At 45.5% G+C, this 13,781-nt stretch overlaps 1 pseudogene; it reads right to left on the bottom strand.

Annotated features, from left to right (window-relative positions):
• Nucleotides 1–312: 312 nt before the first annotated feature.
• Nucleotides 313–1,016, bottom strand: LOC109374720 (UPF0568 protein C14orf166 pseudogene; annotated as a pseudogene).
• Nucleotides 1,017–13,781: the final 12,765 nt, after the last annotated feature.

Raw genomic sequence — 13,781 nt, 5'->3', positions numbered from 1 at the left:
CACATTGAAACACCTGCTTGAGAAAGTTCCATGCTGCCAGGACAACTTACTATTTGTTCTAGACAGCATCCGATGACATCCCTGTCTTAGCACATTTATTCAAAAGGGCTTGTAACTGTGAATATGTATCTCTTTTTTTCCCACTTTCCCAAACTTCATTTTAAAAAAAGCAATGATGATAAATATCTAGAGTATAGTCAATTTTAAGGGATTCTTCCTTTGAAAATGTGACATTTGATTTCCAAATTCATGCCAGAGCATACGCATGTCCCCAATTGTATAAGTAGGTGAGAGGCTGAAATTCTTAAAAGTTCATTTTCCAACTTTCCCCGGCCTGTGGTCTGTCTTTGGGTTGGCAATAATTGCCCAAACAACTACTATGGTTTCATTAATTTTTTTCTGTAGCTCTGTGAGCTCTTTGATATGCAGCAGTTGCAGAATTTGAGAAGCTTAAGAACTGCATCTCCTGTGTCAGAACCAAGAACATGTTTGTCTAAAGCAACAGGCAAGCCTTCTTTTGTTTGATTTGCTTTAGCAATTGCATCCTGTGTCAGGGCTCCTGGACCAAAATGCAAATTACCTTAAGCATTACCAGGTAATCATCATGACCCTGAATCTGAAGGTTAGGCAAAGCCTTGAAAACAGGATTATTTACATTCAAATTGATCAATGGCTCTGCATTTTTCACTGCATTGTCAGCATTTTTTGTATTATCAATTACCAAGTCCTTGTATTTTCCATCATTATCTCCATATTCAAGTCTAACCGTTAAACCAAGAAGCTGGTCAATTGCTTCTTGTTGACCTTGAATCTTGAAAGGACAATGAACATCTCTGAGACACTTTTCAAAGAACTTGGGGCAGTCACTGCTGTGGACGTTTCTTAAATTACCTTGAAGTGTGTGATTTTCTGATCATCAAGCCAAACAATAAAGTTTCTCAATTCTGTTCATCTTTTTAGTTGAAGCCAGCAGGGTTGTGGTAGTTGAGAGCCATCAACTTGCGTCATCAGAACATAGTCCCCACTTCTAGCTCTGGTCCCCTGGGCTTCGGCTGGAAAAGCAGAGGTGAGGAGGTGTAGGCCGCATAGGAACTTGCCTGAATATGTATCTCTTGCAGGTCAGAAGCATGGCTGTCAAGGACTGGAGAGCCACTCCTTTGAAATGTTATCATTAAAAAGGATAATGCAGGCCAGAGCGAAGATGGTGGAATAGACGGGTGCTGTGCCAACTGCCTCCCAGGATCACAGCAAAATTACAAATAATTTATACAACATTCAACCTTGGAAGTCACCTGAACATTATATGAACAAAATCTCTAAACTAAGGATTTAAAGAAGAGGCCACATCGAGGCTGGTAGGAGGGGCAGAGACATGAGGCAGGGTGATTCCAGGCCTACGGTGAGAGGGTGAACCCTGGTGTTACCGGCCAACTGAGTATCCCCCGCTCCACTACTGAGAAACTTTTAAGTTTTCTTTCCTATAAGAATGTTAAGTATAGAAATGTTAAGTCTCCTCCTTAGTTTCTTAGTTTCTTAGCGCTTGGCTTTGACTACTTTTCTAACCAGTTTGTGAACCCCAGACTAAAGATTGCTCCTAGCCTGAATCCTAGAATTCTCCTATCCCCCTGCTTCAGATAACTACTCGAAAGCCTGTGACTTCCTAATATCCCCCAGGCCAGTAAGCCTAAGGATTCTTTCCAAACCCATTCTGGGCCCAGGCAATTTGACGCCACCTGAGTGACAGGCTGAATGGCCACAGGTTTCATGAGAACTAACAGATTTATTAATTAGAATCTATTTTTCCTCATTCAGGGACCTTGGGGATACAGAGGATATCCCAAAAAGATTGCCAGTCACAACATGGGCTTCCAGGCAGAACTCGAGACCCCTTCCTCTCACCTGAGATCAGCTAGGGTGAGTGTTCCATGAATTCCCCAATAGGCAGGGACAGCTCTACACCCCTGCCCAGCAGGAAGCAGATACAGAAGAAACCTCCTGTCCCTCAGCTTCCCATAGAGATTTTATGGGGATCACGTCTCTCAAGGGGAAAACAAGGCAGGCAGTTAGAGGCAGGCATTGGGTCTCTGCATTCCTGCACATCCCACAGAATGTGACCGCCCGGTGACCTCCCCTCTCAACTCAAAACTTCTTTTCATTGTAACTATCTACCCCTGAAACAAATGGGTGCAAAATACCCAACTAGATCAGACCAGTCACTCACACCTGCTCAGTACCTCTTGTCAATCACAATTGCCAATCAAGTGGTCCAACGCTCTTAAGGGAACAGCCCATTCTAGAGAAAGGGAATAAAAACTCCAAGTCCTGGGAATTCCACCTTTTTTTTCTTGGACGCCTTTCCCTTTCTTGACCGCTTCTTCCCTTTTGACCTCGTTCCTTCCTTTTTTAGCCTTTTGAGCCTCACCTTTGCACGTGGCCCACTCCAAACTCTTTGAAATGTACTATCTCTTCGAATAAACCACTTTTTCAGTACTTTACTCTGGCATCTCGTTCAATTCTTTGCGCGAGTTGCCAAGGTCCTGGACTTTGCGCCGAGAAGGGCCCACTGTCGGACAACACTGGGAGAGTCACCTCAGTGGTAGAGAGGCTTCTCCTTTTGGGCAAGGGACCCTCCAGCCTCATGCCAGCTCCCCAGCCCATAGTTACTTTGCCAGGAGCAGGAATTCCATGATAGCCGGCAGTAAAAATTGGTGAGGACTCTCTTTGCTCAACTCAGTGGGGTGGTGGTGGCTGGTGAACCAGATGCCCTCCTGTGGAGCCAGCATACGGACTTGCTCACTGGTGAGCACTCGCCCGGTCCCTGGCTTCGTGGGTGGGAGGAAGCCTGCGGGGAAGAACTGAACTGAGCGCCTTTGGCGCAGGAGCTGAAGGTTTTGGGACCATTGTTCCTCTTGTGTGAAGCTTGTACACTAGGGGCATACAGGAGGGTGCCATTTTTTTAGGGTTGGGCCCTCCCACAGAGGGCCAGGTTCAGGATCCCATTGGTCTGGTGGAATCGACGTAGGCATGTGTGTGTGCGCACACGTGCTGCCTTGGGTCCCCGCTCTTCGCACTGCTTGTGCTGTGTAGCCAGGGTAGCACCTGACTATCAGGTGCGCTCTGGTTCCAGCGCCTTGAGATGCTTGAGATGCGGGTGTGTGTGTGCGCTGCCTTGGGTTCTGGCACTGCACATGGCTTGTGCTGCGGTGCCAGGGAGAGGCCTGACTCTAGGACACGCACCTGCTCAAACAGGCTGCGGGTTGAGACATGGGAGCGCGCATGCGAGCTGCCTCAGATCCCCGTTCTCTGCACTGCATGTGCAGAGTTGCCAGGGGGACTCCTGGCATCAGTTGGATTGCTCTGCCTGATCTGTGGGCTGCTGACTGGGACAGGCCGAGACTGGGAGTTTTCCTGGGAGTGTTGGGTTGGGAGCTGCCCACTAGTGAGATCTGGCAGGGGGTATTCATGGTGTGTTTGTGTGGGCTGGTTGCCAGTGCAGGGGCACATGCTGCTCTGACTTGGTGGGGGTCACTGACCACACCCTGTGGTACCTTGGTGGCCTGCCCGCCAATCTTGCGCTGTGTTGCAGGGGCCACCCTGAGCCCTTAGTGCAGCGGTTCTCAACCTGTGGGTCGCAACCCCTTTGGGGGTCGAATGACCCTTTCACAGGGGTCACCTAAGACCATCGGAAAACAAAAAGATATTTACATTACGATTCATAACAGTAGCAAAATTACAGTTATAGAGTAGCAACGAAAATAATTTTATAGTTGGGGGTCACCACAACATGAGGAATTGCATTAAGGGGTCACGGCATTAGGATGGTTGAGAACCGCTGCCCTAGTGCCTGGCCCCCACCTCCACAGGTCACAGAAGATTTTTGCAGCAGGGGACAGCCCGCAGCAACCTGTGGGAATTTTTGGTGGTGAGCATGGTCCCAGAGCCGATGGCAGCCAATTGTGGGCAGCTCACTGCGAGCCTGAGAGGGAGGCTGGCGCACGATGAGCTGCGCCCATCTCCCCAACACAGCTGGTGCTGATTTGACCGGAGACTATTGCTGAGCAAGCGGTCTACAGATTAAATTGGGTGGAGGGCCTTTTATTTATTTATTTTCATTTTCTTTCTCTCCCCCCCCCCGCCTTTTTCATTCTCCTTTCTTTTCTTTCTCTTTCATCTTTTTGTTCCTTTTTCTTCTTTTTCTTTCATCTGTTTTTTGTTTTGTTTTGGTTTTTTTGTTTGTTTCTCATGTTTGTTGGGTTATTGCTTTGGTTAGTTTTTCTGTTTTGTTCTGCTGTTTTTGTGTTTGTGTTTTTGTCTCTTTCGTATATTTTTGTTTCTCCTGTCTGATCATTGTTTATCATGTTTTTGTGGGGGTGTATTTTGTTCTTGGTGTTGTTGGTTTGCCTTGCTTTGTTTTTTGTTTTATGAAGTGGACGTGGGCCTAGCACTGGTCCAGGAGCTGAGACTACACTGAATTTGTAGAAACCACTGACTACAGCCTTTATGCATCTGTAGCACCACCTCACCCACCTACAGCTGCATTGCCAGGGGCACTCTGGGTGCCTGCCCCCACATCCACAAACTGTGGAAAAGGTTTTTTACAATGGCTGGTAGGATGCAGTGCCCAGGGATCATTTTGGTGGTGTTCAGTGACCACAAACATGTACCACAGCCACTCGGGTGCAGCTTTTGGGGATTTGTGAGCATGAGGTGATGGCTACCTGTAGTGCCCTTGGGATGCTATACAAGGGGTCACAGGCCAGGTGCTGGCGTAAAACCTGAATCTGCGTAAATGTCGTAAAAACCACCAATCACATCTCATAACTCACTTGAACTTCGTCCCCCCAGCTAGTGCAACATCGCCAAGGGCACCCTCAACACCAGGTCAAATAGCCAGACACACATTTCTAAAGAGCCTCTTTCAATAGTCGGGCATTACGGGCAACTGACAAGTGCCTCAGGACCAGTATTGGTGGTAGCCAGCTTCAGTTCATGCTGATACCATCCCCAGATGACCCCAGTTTCAGCACGAGCAGCAACCAACTGTATACAGCCATGAGGCACCTACCAGGCTGCCACAGGCCAGTAACAGACAGAGATAAAATGGCTCTAAGAGACACCAGAACCAAAACACCCAGAGGCCAGTGCCAGACCAAGCCAGAGTACTAACTGGTTAAATGTACAAGTGGCACTCTCAAAGGAAATTTTCCACAGGCACAAGAGCCCACAGCAGCTGAACCTCCTCTGAGAGGGTCAACCTCCACACAGCAGTTCATACACTGTAAACAGAGCTAAGTCTCCCAGCTAATCAGCCTGAGGGCCAATCCCACCCTTTGACATGCCAAAAGCAATTAAAGATCAATTTCAACAGTGACACCTCTGGAACACACGGGACAGGAAAATGGGGAGACTGTGCAATCCGAATGTAAAGGACACATACTACATAAGACCATCCAGCAAACAGTCAGAGGCATAGGTGATCTATCTAATACATTGAAACAATGTCACAGAGCGACAGCCAGAATGAGAAAACAAAGAAACATGTCCCAAATAAAAGATCAGAAGAAACCTCTAGAAATGGAACTAAATGAAACAAAGGTATCCAACCTATCAGAGACAGAGTTTAGAACACTGGTGATAAGAATGTTTAAGGAAGTTAGTGAGAAGCTCAACAATAACATAGCAAATATAAAGGAGGACACAGAAATCATAAAAAATAGTCAGAATTAAAGAAAACAATAACTGGGGGGGGGGGGAAACCCACTCAAAGGAGTTACCAGCAGATTAGATGAAGCAGAAGACCGAATCAGAGATTTAGAAAACAAGTTAGCAGAAATCACCCAATCGGAACAACAACAACAACAAAAGAATAAAAACCAATGAAAATAGTTTAAGAGACCTGTGGGACAACATCAAGCGCAACAACATTCACATCATAGGAATACCAGAAGGAAAAGAGAAGGAGCAAGGGATCGAGAACATATTTGAAGAAATAATGACTGAAAACTTCCCTACCCTGGTGAAGTTAATTGACATGCAAGCCCGGGAAGTGCAGAGAGTTCCAAACAAGCTGGATCCAAACAGGCCCACACCAAGACACATTATAGTTAAAATGGCAAAGGTTAAAGACAGAGTCCTAAAAGCAGCAAGGGAAAGACAGTGCATTACATACAAAGGAGCTCAGATAGACTATCAACAGACTTTTCTACAGAAATTCTGAAGGCTAGAAGGGAGTGGCAGGAAATATTCAAAGTGATGAAAAACAAAGGCCTACAACCAAGACTGCTCTACCCAGCAAGGCTATCACTTAAAATTGAACGAGCGAGGAAAAGCTCCTCAGAAAAGAATAAGCTAAAGGAATTTATTACCACCAAACCAGCATTGCTGGAAATGTTAAAAAAGCCTTTTTAAACAGAAGAAAGGGTAAAACAAACTAAGAAAGACCAGAAATACGAATAACAATATGGCAATAAATATGTACCTATCCGGCTGGAGGGGGAAAATGGCAGCGGTGAGGAGGGCTCCCTGAGTTCTCCCCTGGAAATCACTGCAATTTGAACAGCTGGAGCGCAGCAAACAAACCTCTATGGAGCACGCTGAGTAGTGAAGGGACTCCCACGCCGAGTACTTAAAGGTGGGCAGACTGGGCAAGTGGGGGAAGAGAGAGGCGAGATGCATGGAGGCACAGCCCGCACCTGTGGCTGCTGAGACTCGGGGTCTCAGAGAGCAGATCAGAGAGTGCTCCCACGGCTCACTCCCTACACCTCCAGCCCGCGCCAAGGCAGAATCCTCGGACTGGACGAGTAGGGGAATGGAGAGAGGCGTGCATGAGCAGAGGCACAGTCCATCCGCGCCTGCGGCTGCAGAGCAGTAGGAATCCAGGATACGGCAGAGTTGTTTGCAGCATCAGGGCAAGCTCAGCCTCTGGGTCGTCCGTCCCGACGGGAGTGCAACGGTAGTCCCAGGATGCACGGACTCTGAGGCAGAAATCTCAAACCGGACGAGCAGGAGAAGAGGGAAGCCAGAAGCGTGGAGATGCAGCCCACACCCCCACAGCTGTAGAGTCACGAGCTGCAGTCCCAGGAGAGCAGCAGGAGCTCTGTTGGAGCATCGGAGTTCACAACAGTGAGGGGGCTTTTTCTTTCTTTCTTTTTCCCCCCTTTTCTCTCAGACAGGAAAAAAAAACTGCATAAATAAGAGCCCACCCCCACCCTCCCTCAGAAACCTTGGTCCCCACCCTACCAGAGCCTGAGGCTGACCCCTAAAGAGAGGAGTAGAGTCACAACAAAGGTGCTCCTACTCTCTGGGGGTTGAGAAACTTTGCATGAGAAGAGGCTGCAGGAGTGTGCGCCTAAACATGCCGTCCCCGCCCCCACCTCTCCTGTGAGGCTCCAGAGGCCGAACAACTTCAGCTGCTGTGTCATTCAGGCCTTCCGGGCAGGAGGCTCCTAGCAGCTCTGAAATCTCCACCTCCCCCTACCCTGACCCCCAACAGCTCCCAGTGGAAAGAGGGCCCAAAGACGCACATCCAGCCCTCTGGCTGCGCAGAACTCAGAGTGCCTCTGGGCAGGTGGGAGCAGAAACAGCATTGACTTTGTAAAAAAACTACCAATCACACCTCATAACCCCACTCATCTAAAATAGACCTGCATTTCCAGGCTCACTCTAGGTGCCAGGTGGCTGGCTCTGCCCCTACAAGACAGAGGAGTTTGTGTATAGCAGAGGGAAACCTGGGGAGAGATTGGCAGATTTCAGCCAAGATTGGCACTGGTTATTTCCTTTTTTTTTCTCCTTTTATTTATTTTTTATTTTTATTTTTTTGATTGTTTGTTTTGGTTTTGGTTTCTCGTTTGGTGTGTTAATTGTTGTTAATTGGGTTCTCTTGGATGTTTTGGGGGGGTTTTCATTGGTTGCTTGTATTGGTTGTTTTTGGATTCTTCTATTTCATTAGTGTTTTTAGTTTTTGTATATAGGCATATATAAAGGTGCATATATGTGGATATATATGTCCATACATATGTGTGTGTGTGTGTGTGTGTGTATATATATTTATATTTATATACACACACACCCATATATATTTTTTTCTTCTCTTTTCTCTCTTTCTTTCCTTCTCTTTTACCCTCTCTCTCTCCCTTCTTTTCTGCTTCCTTGTCACAGCTCAATTTTGCCTCCTTCTTTCCATTTTTTCTGCAAGTTTTTTGTTGTTGTTGTTTTAAGGGTGTTGCTATTTTGTTTCTCACGTTTATTCTATTATTTTAGCTTATTATATTATATTTTATTTTGTTCTGCTATTTGTTTCTTGCTTTTTTTTCATTGTTGTTGTTTTGTTCCTGTTGGTTTGTTTTCTCCTTTTGTATGATTGATATTTCTGTACCTGTTGAGTGTAGGGTAATGGTTGTTTTGTACATCAGAGAGTATCTGGTTACCTTTGGTGGCTGTTATGGCTGTGCTTGTTGATCTGTTTTGCCCTAAAACCCGCTCTGCAGCGGGGCCCAGCCAAAGAAGCACAAGAATCATCACACCCAGAGACCAACTTTAGATGAAACAAGAGCATTACGGGGGTCTGACCTACAAGGTTCACATCCAAAAGGAAATTGCTACAAGCACAAGAGCCCAAGGGGCCAAGCCTCATCAGAGGGGTCAACCCTCACACAACAGCTTATAAACTTTGGACACAGCTAATCCTCACAGCTAGTCAGCTTGAGAATCAAGCCCACCTACTGACAAGCCGAAAGCAATCAAAGTTAGACCTCAACAGGAGAAAGCACACAACAAAAGGAACACCTCTGGTACACACCACAGGAGTAAAGGGAGTCTGAGTAATTCAAATATAAAGGACACATACCACATAAGTCCACCCAGAAAAGACTGAGAGACCTAGGGGATCTACCTATTTCATCGAAGCAAACACAAAGAGTAAGCCAGAATGGGGAAACAAAGAAACACATCCCAAATAAAAGAACAGAAGAAACCTCCTGCATCAGTGGAACTAGAGGAAAGAGAGGCAACCAACCTATCGGAGACAGAGTTCAGAACACTGATTATTAGAATGCTCAAGGAAATTAATGAGAATGCAAAGAAGGATAGAGAAATCATGAAAAACAACCAGCTAGAAATAAAGAATTCAATTACTGAATTAAATAACAAACTCGATGGAATTACTAGCAGATTGGATGAAGCAGAGGATCAAATCAGTGACTTAGAAGACAAGATAGCAGAGATCATCTAAGCGGAACAACAAAAAGGAAAAAGAATAAAAAACATTGAAAATAGTTTAAGAGATCTAGGCGACAACATCAAACACAACAACATGCTCATCATAGGAATCCCCGAAGGAGAAGAGAGGGAGCAAGGGATCGAGAACATATTTGAAGTAATAATGTCTGAAAACTTCCCTAAACTGCCAAAAGAAATTGACGTACAAGCACAGGAAGTGCAGAGAGTTCCAAATAAGATGATCCCAAACAGGTCCACACCAAGACACATCACAGTAAAAATGGCAAAGGTTAAAGACAAAGACAGGATCCTAAAAGCAGCAAGAGAAAGACAGCAGGTTACATACAAAGGAACTCCTATAAGACTAACAGCTGACATTTCTACACAAACTCTGCAGNGAAGCAGCGTCCTCCACAACTAGATTGAAGAACAAAACGACAGCAACTTGTCTGTTCCCCTTCCCCCAATTGCCCAGCACTGTTCCCATCCCTTCAATTCCCCAATAAAAAAAATAAAAATAAAAAATAAAAAAATTTAAAAAATAAAATTAAAAAAAACAAAAACCTGTGGGGAATTTTCATGCACGTATTTAACTAAATGGGCATATCTGATTATGGATAATTATAAATATTGGTGGCCACTTTGGGGAACTTTCGAGATTCCCAAACTTGAATTTCTAAAAACTAGATTGTATAGTAACAGCGCTGAAAGTAAGAAAGAGGAATGGAATGTCTATTAGGAGTGGTATATGGAGGCCTCTGAACAAGACTGTGGGTCTTAAGTTACCTTTCTCAAAATAATGTCTTGGGCAGCCGGTTAACTTAGGTGGTTAGAGCAAAGGCTCATAACACCAAGGTTGCCTGTTCAGTTCCCACATGGGCCAAGGAGCTGCACCTTCCACAACTAGATTGAAACAACTACTTGACTTGGAGCTGATGGGTCCTGAAAAAACACACTGTTCCCCAATAAAATTTCTTTTAAAAAATGACAAATAAATAAATAAATAAATAAAGTAAGTAAGTAACTAAGTAAGTTTCAAGGCTAACAGAGACTGTTTAAAATTTAAAAAGAAAAAAAATGGCATCTGAAACCTCGTGTTCTCCCTCCTCTACACTGCTTTGCTTTCCTCCCACTCCTCCTGTGTCTCAAACTCCACCTCTGACTAAGCCCCCGAAACATCTTCTCCTGAACCTTCTCTCTCTTTTTCCTTGGAATCTATCAGTACTTTTCCATTTAAGATTAAACCCTCTGGGGATCCTAATATTCCTCTCATCTCCTACCTTCCCTGGACCAAAGCTGAGTTACAAGCTTTAGTAAAGGAATTTCATACAGTAACTGAGGATTCTAATAAGTTTGCTAAGGAATTTGATATTACTATTCAAGCTTATCAGCCTGGGCTTTCTGATTTATATCAGCTAATTAATATGTTGGTTGGTGAAGTCCAAGCCAGACAATGGATGAGAATTGCCGGATGGGAACATCCTAAAAGAGATTTAGAAAAACAAACCTCCAGTTATTGGGAAGAAGCTATGGAACTGCCTCAGAAACTACATCAAGCAATCCCCGGGGCTTTTCCAAAGGCTGTCGATGGGAGCAACATTTAGAATTGCTCACAAAGGCCTGACAAACTGTTCACAATGATAAAAGTGAACTGGCATCTTAAGATGCTTACCCATAGAGCTGAGAAGACTACGGGTGGAGCTGGGCCCCTTGTTAACTCTTTAGTCCTGACTTCCTGTTAAACTTTGTGGTAATTTCCTGGGGAGGGATACCAATAAATAGAATAGCCCTCTTGGAACCAGGGATATTCTTTTTCACGTGGGCAACTGGCTGGTGCCCCAGTTAAAGGTGTGGGTTCCCACATGTGGTGGTTTTTGTTTCTTTTCATTTCCTGAACAAGCAGTTCTGTTGGTGGATTTCCTAGACAGTTATTTTTGGCCAGGGACATTTTGGGGGCTCGTCTGGGATCCAGAAAAGAACAGAACTCTGGGGTCCTTCTAACCAGTAAGCAAACCAAAGGACACCTACTGAGCTATTTGATGCTCCAATGCTGTGATACTTGGCTTAGGGACTACAAGGTAGGTTCTCTCCTGGATCTGAACTAACAAGCTTTCACATCTCACGCTCCCCAGGCTTTATTCGGGAATTGTGGGGGTTTTTTGTTTTTTTAAATCCTTTGTTTTGTTTGTTTGTTGCTGTGCATGTGTGTGAATGTTTTAAGGCCTATTGCTTTGTGTACTCATGGCACATTGGCTTGAATTCTTCAGAAAGCAGGCTGTCCTTTCAGACAAAAACTGGCCTTTGCCTAATGCCCCTTTCAGGATAAGACGTTATTTCTACTGAAATTGGTCAGTTTTAGCTGGTAGTGGAGGCCAGTTCCTCAGGTTCAGGGTTCCAATCTCAACTCAATTACAAATTAGCTGTGTGACTTTGGACAAGTTGCAAGTGTACTTGAGCATAATAACAAGACTAACCTCACAGGATTGTTTGAAAGGTTAAATGAGATAATATATGTCAAGGACTTGGAAGAGAGCCTAGCAATTGGTAAGTGTTCTATAAAGGATACATTTTTCTTTAGTTCTTTCTATTTTTATTATTCCCCCTTTGTCCACATCAGGGATGGAAGGCTTAGTTAGGAGACTTTTGGGCACTGGAGAAACTGGGGGCTTTGGTGGTAACCCCGTAGTGTGGTGTGTGCAACTACATACATGAATTTTACAGAAGCACCTTGGGAAGAAGACTAAATACTAATGATAGTAATAATAATAACAGCCTTGGTGTATTGAACTCTCATGGAAATAGAGACTCCATTAAACCCTTTCAATGACACTGAGAAGCAGCCAAAGTGACCTCCCAGTTACAGTGGCACCAGCGGCCCAGGGAACCCAGCCGCTAATCCTAGGCCCTCCACCAAAGCCCAACTATGTTCACGATGTCTGTTAGTCTGACCATGTACCTACCAGTGTTTTCCCTATTTTCCTGACAAGGAAGCAGGCCCAGGGAGGTTATGGAAATTGCCTGAGGCCACACAGCTTTTAGCAGCAGTGCCAAGTTGAAAACCGGGTCTGTCTAATTCTGCCCAGAACTCTGTCTGACTTGAACATAGTTTATTGCATACCAGTGGGGTTTTCTGCCCAAAGATTTGTTCCTGTACCACTCATCATGAAGCGGTGTGGAGGAAGGAAGGCATGACCTTTATTTATCCAGGATATAAAACTGAGGCTCAGTGAGGCAGTCACTGGCACCTAGCCACACAGCCAGGAAGTGGGTGAGCTGAAATTTGAACCCTGACTTTAGGGGCCTATGTTCTTGAATGCCACGCCTTGGCTGGTGTGCCCACCCAAGGAGCCCCTACCTTGCCTCTCCTTTGCCCAGTGGCTTCAGTCCCTTCCNAGCAAATACAGAGAACAGGGCAGGGCCACCTTCTTGGACAGATAGCACACAGACGCTCCCCACTTCCCTGCAACCCTAATTCTGCAGTGAGGACAGAACTTTACCCATGACAAAGCAGGTCATTAGAGGAGGGGCCAAGGAACACTTCTGGCCATTACCTTCATCATGAAAGACTCCTGGGGTCTGAGTGACCAAAGGCTGCATTGCTCAGAGCAGTGTCCCATGGGGTACACTGGAGGAGACAGAGCTGGTGGGGTTCAAGGTGTGTGGTTCTTGTTTTTTTCTTCTCTGCATGGACCAGAGCTCTTTCATGCCACATATTAAAGTAGGAAAATTGATGTGTACTTGCAATATGTATCTCTGGGCAGAATCTCTCTCAGAGACATCTGGGTGGTGTCATATAGACTAGAGGGGCAAGCCAGGGTGTGGGTCCCCAGCCAGGCAGGACGCTGTGAGCAGCTGAAAACCATAGTCATGGTCACTGGAAACACGAAGGGGTATGAAGAGGCAGGAATCTGCTGTGAGTAGCAGTGTAAAGAGAGCTGAGGAGAGGCACACTCTGGACTTCTGAGCACTTCTACAAAGGTGCTTCGTGTTCATGGATGGGAGTTGGTCAACAATTACTTAACACTCACAAGGCAAAGCAAAGCTGGAGAGAGAGTCGGAGTCACAGGAGTGAGAGACGCCATGGCTGGGAATGGACCTGTCCAATCACAGGCAATCTCCAGGATTTGATATGAGTTGTTCCACAACAGAATACGTGACTAAAATTCACATCGAGCCACTCATTAATCCTGACATGCACATGGGGGCTTCTTTGCTACCTGCTTCCTTCGGACTGGACCAAGGACTGATCTGGACGTCATGTCACTAAAATTGCCTTTGCCAAGGATTGGCTGTGGGTGAAATTGGAGGAACTTTAAAAGTGAATATTCCCTCATTCGCCACCTGAGGACGCCAGAACAGAGGTAAAATAGTGTTGGCCAAGGATTGGCTGTGAAATTACAGGAACTGTAAAAGTGAATATTCCCTCATTCGCCACATGAGGGCGCCAGAACAGAGGTCATTTGTTCAGAAGACTTGACTGCTCACCATCTCTGACTGGTCAGCTACCACACCCAGCAACACTTGTACACCTACTGAGTCAGCTTCTTCTCTGATTCCTAAATGAT

Source organism: Hipposideros armiger, unplaced genomic scaffold (assembly GCF_001890085.2).
Source record: "Hipposideros armiger isolate ML-2016 unplaced genomic scaffold, ASM189008v1 scaffold_859, whole genome shotgun sequence".
NCBI lineage: Eukaryota > Metazoa > Chordata > Mammalia > Chiroptera > Hipposideridae > Hipposideros > Hipposideros armiger.
Note: the sequence above shows the minus strand (reverse complement) of the source record. Positions and strands in the feature narration are given on the sequence as shown.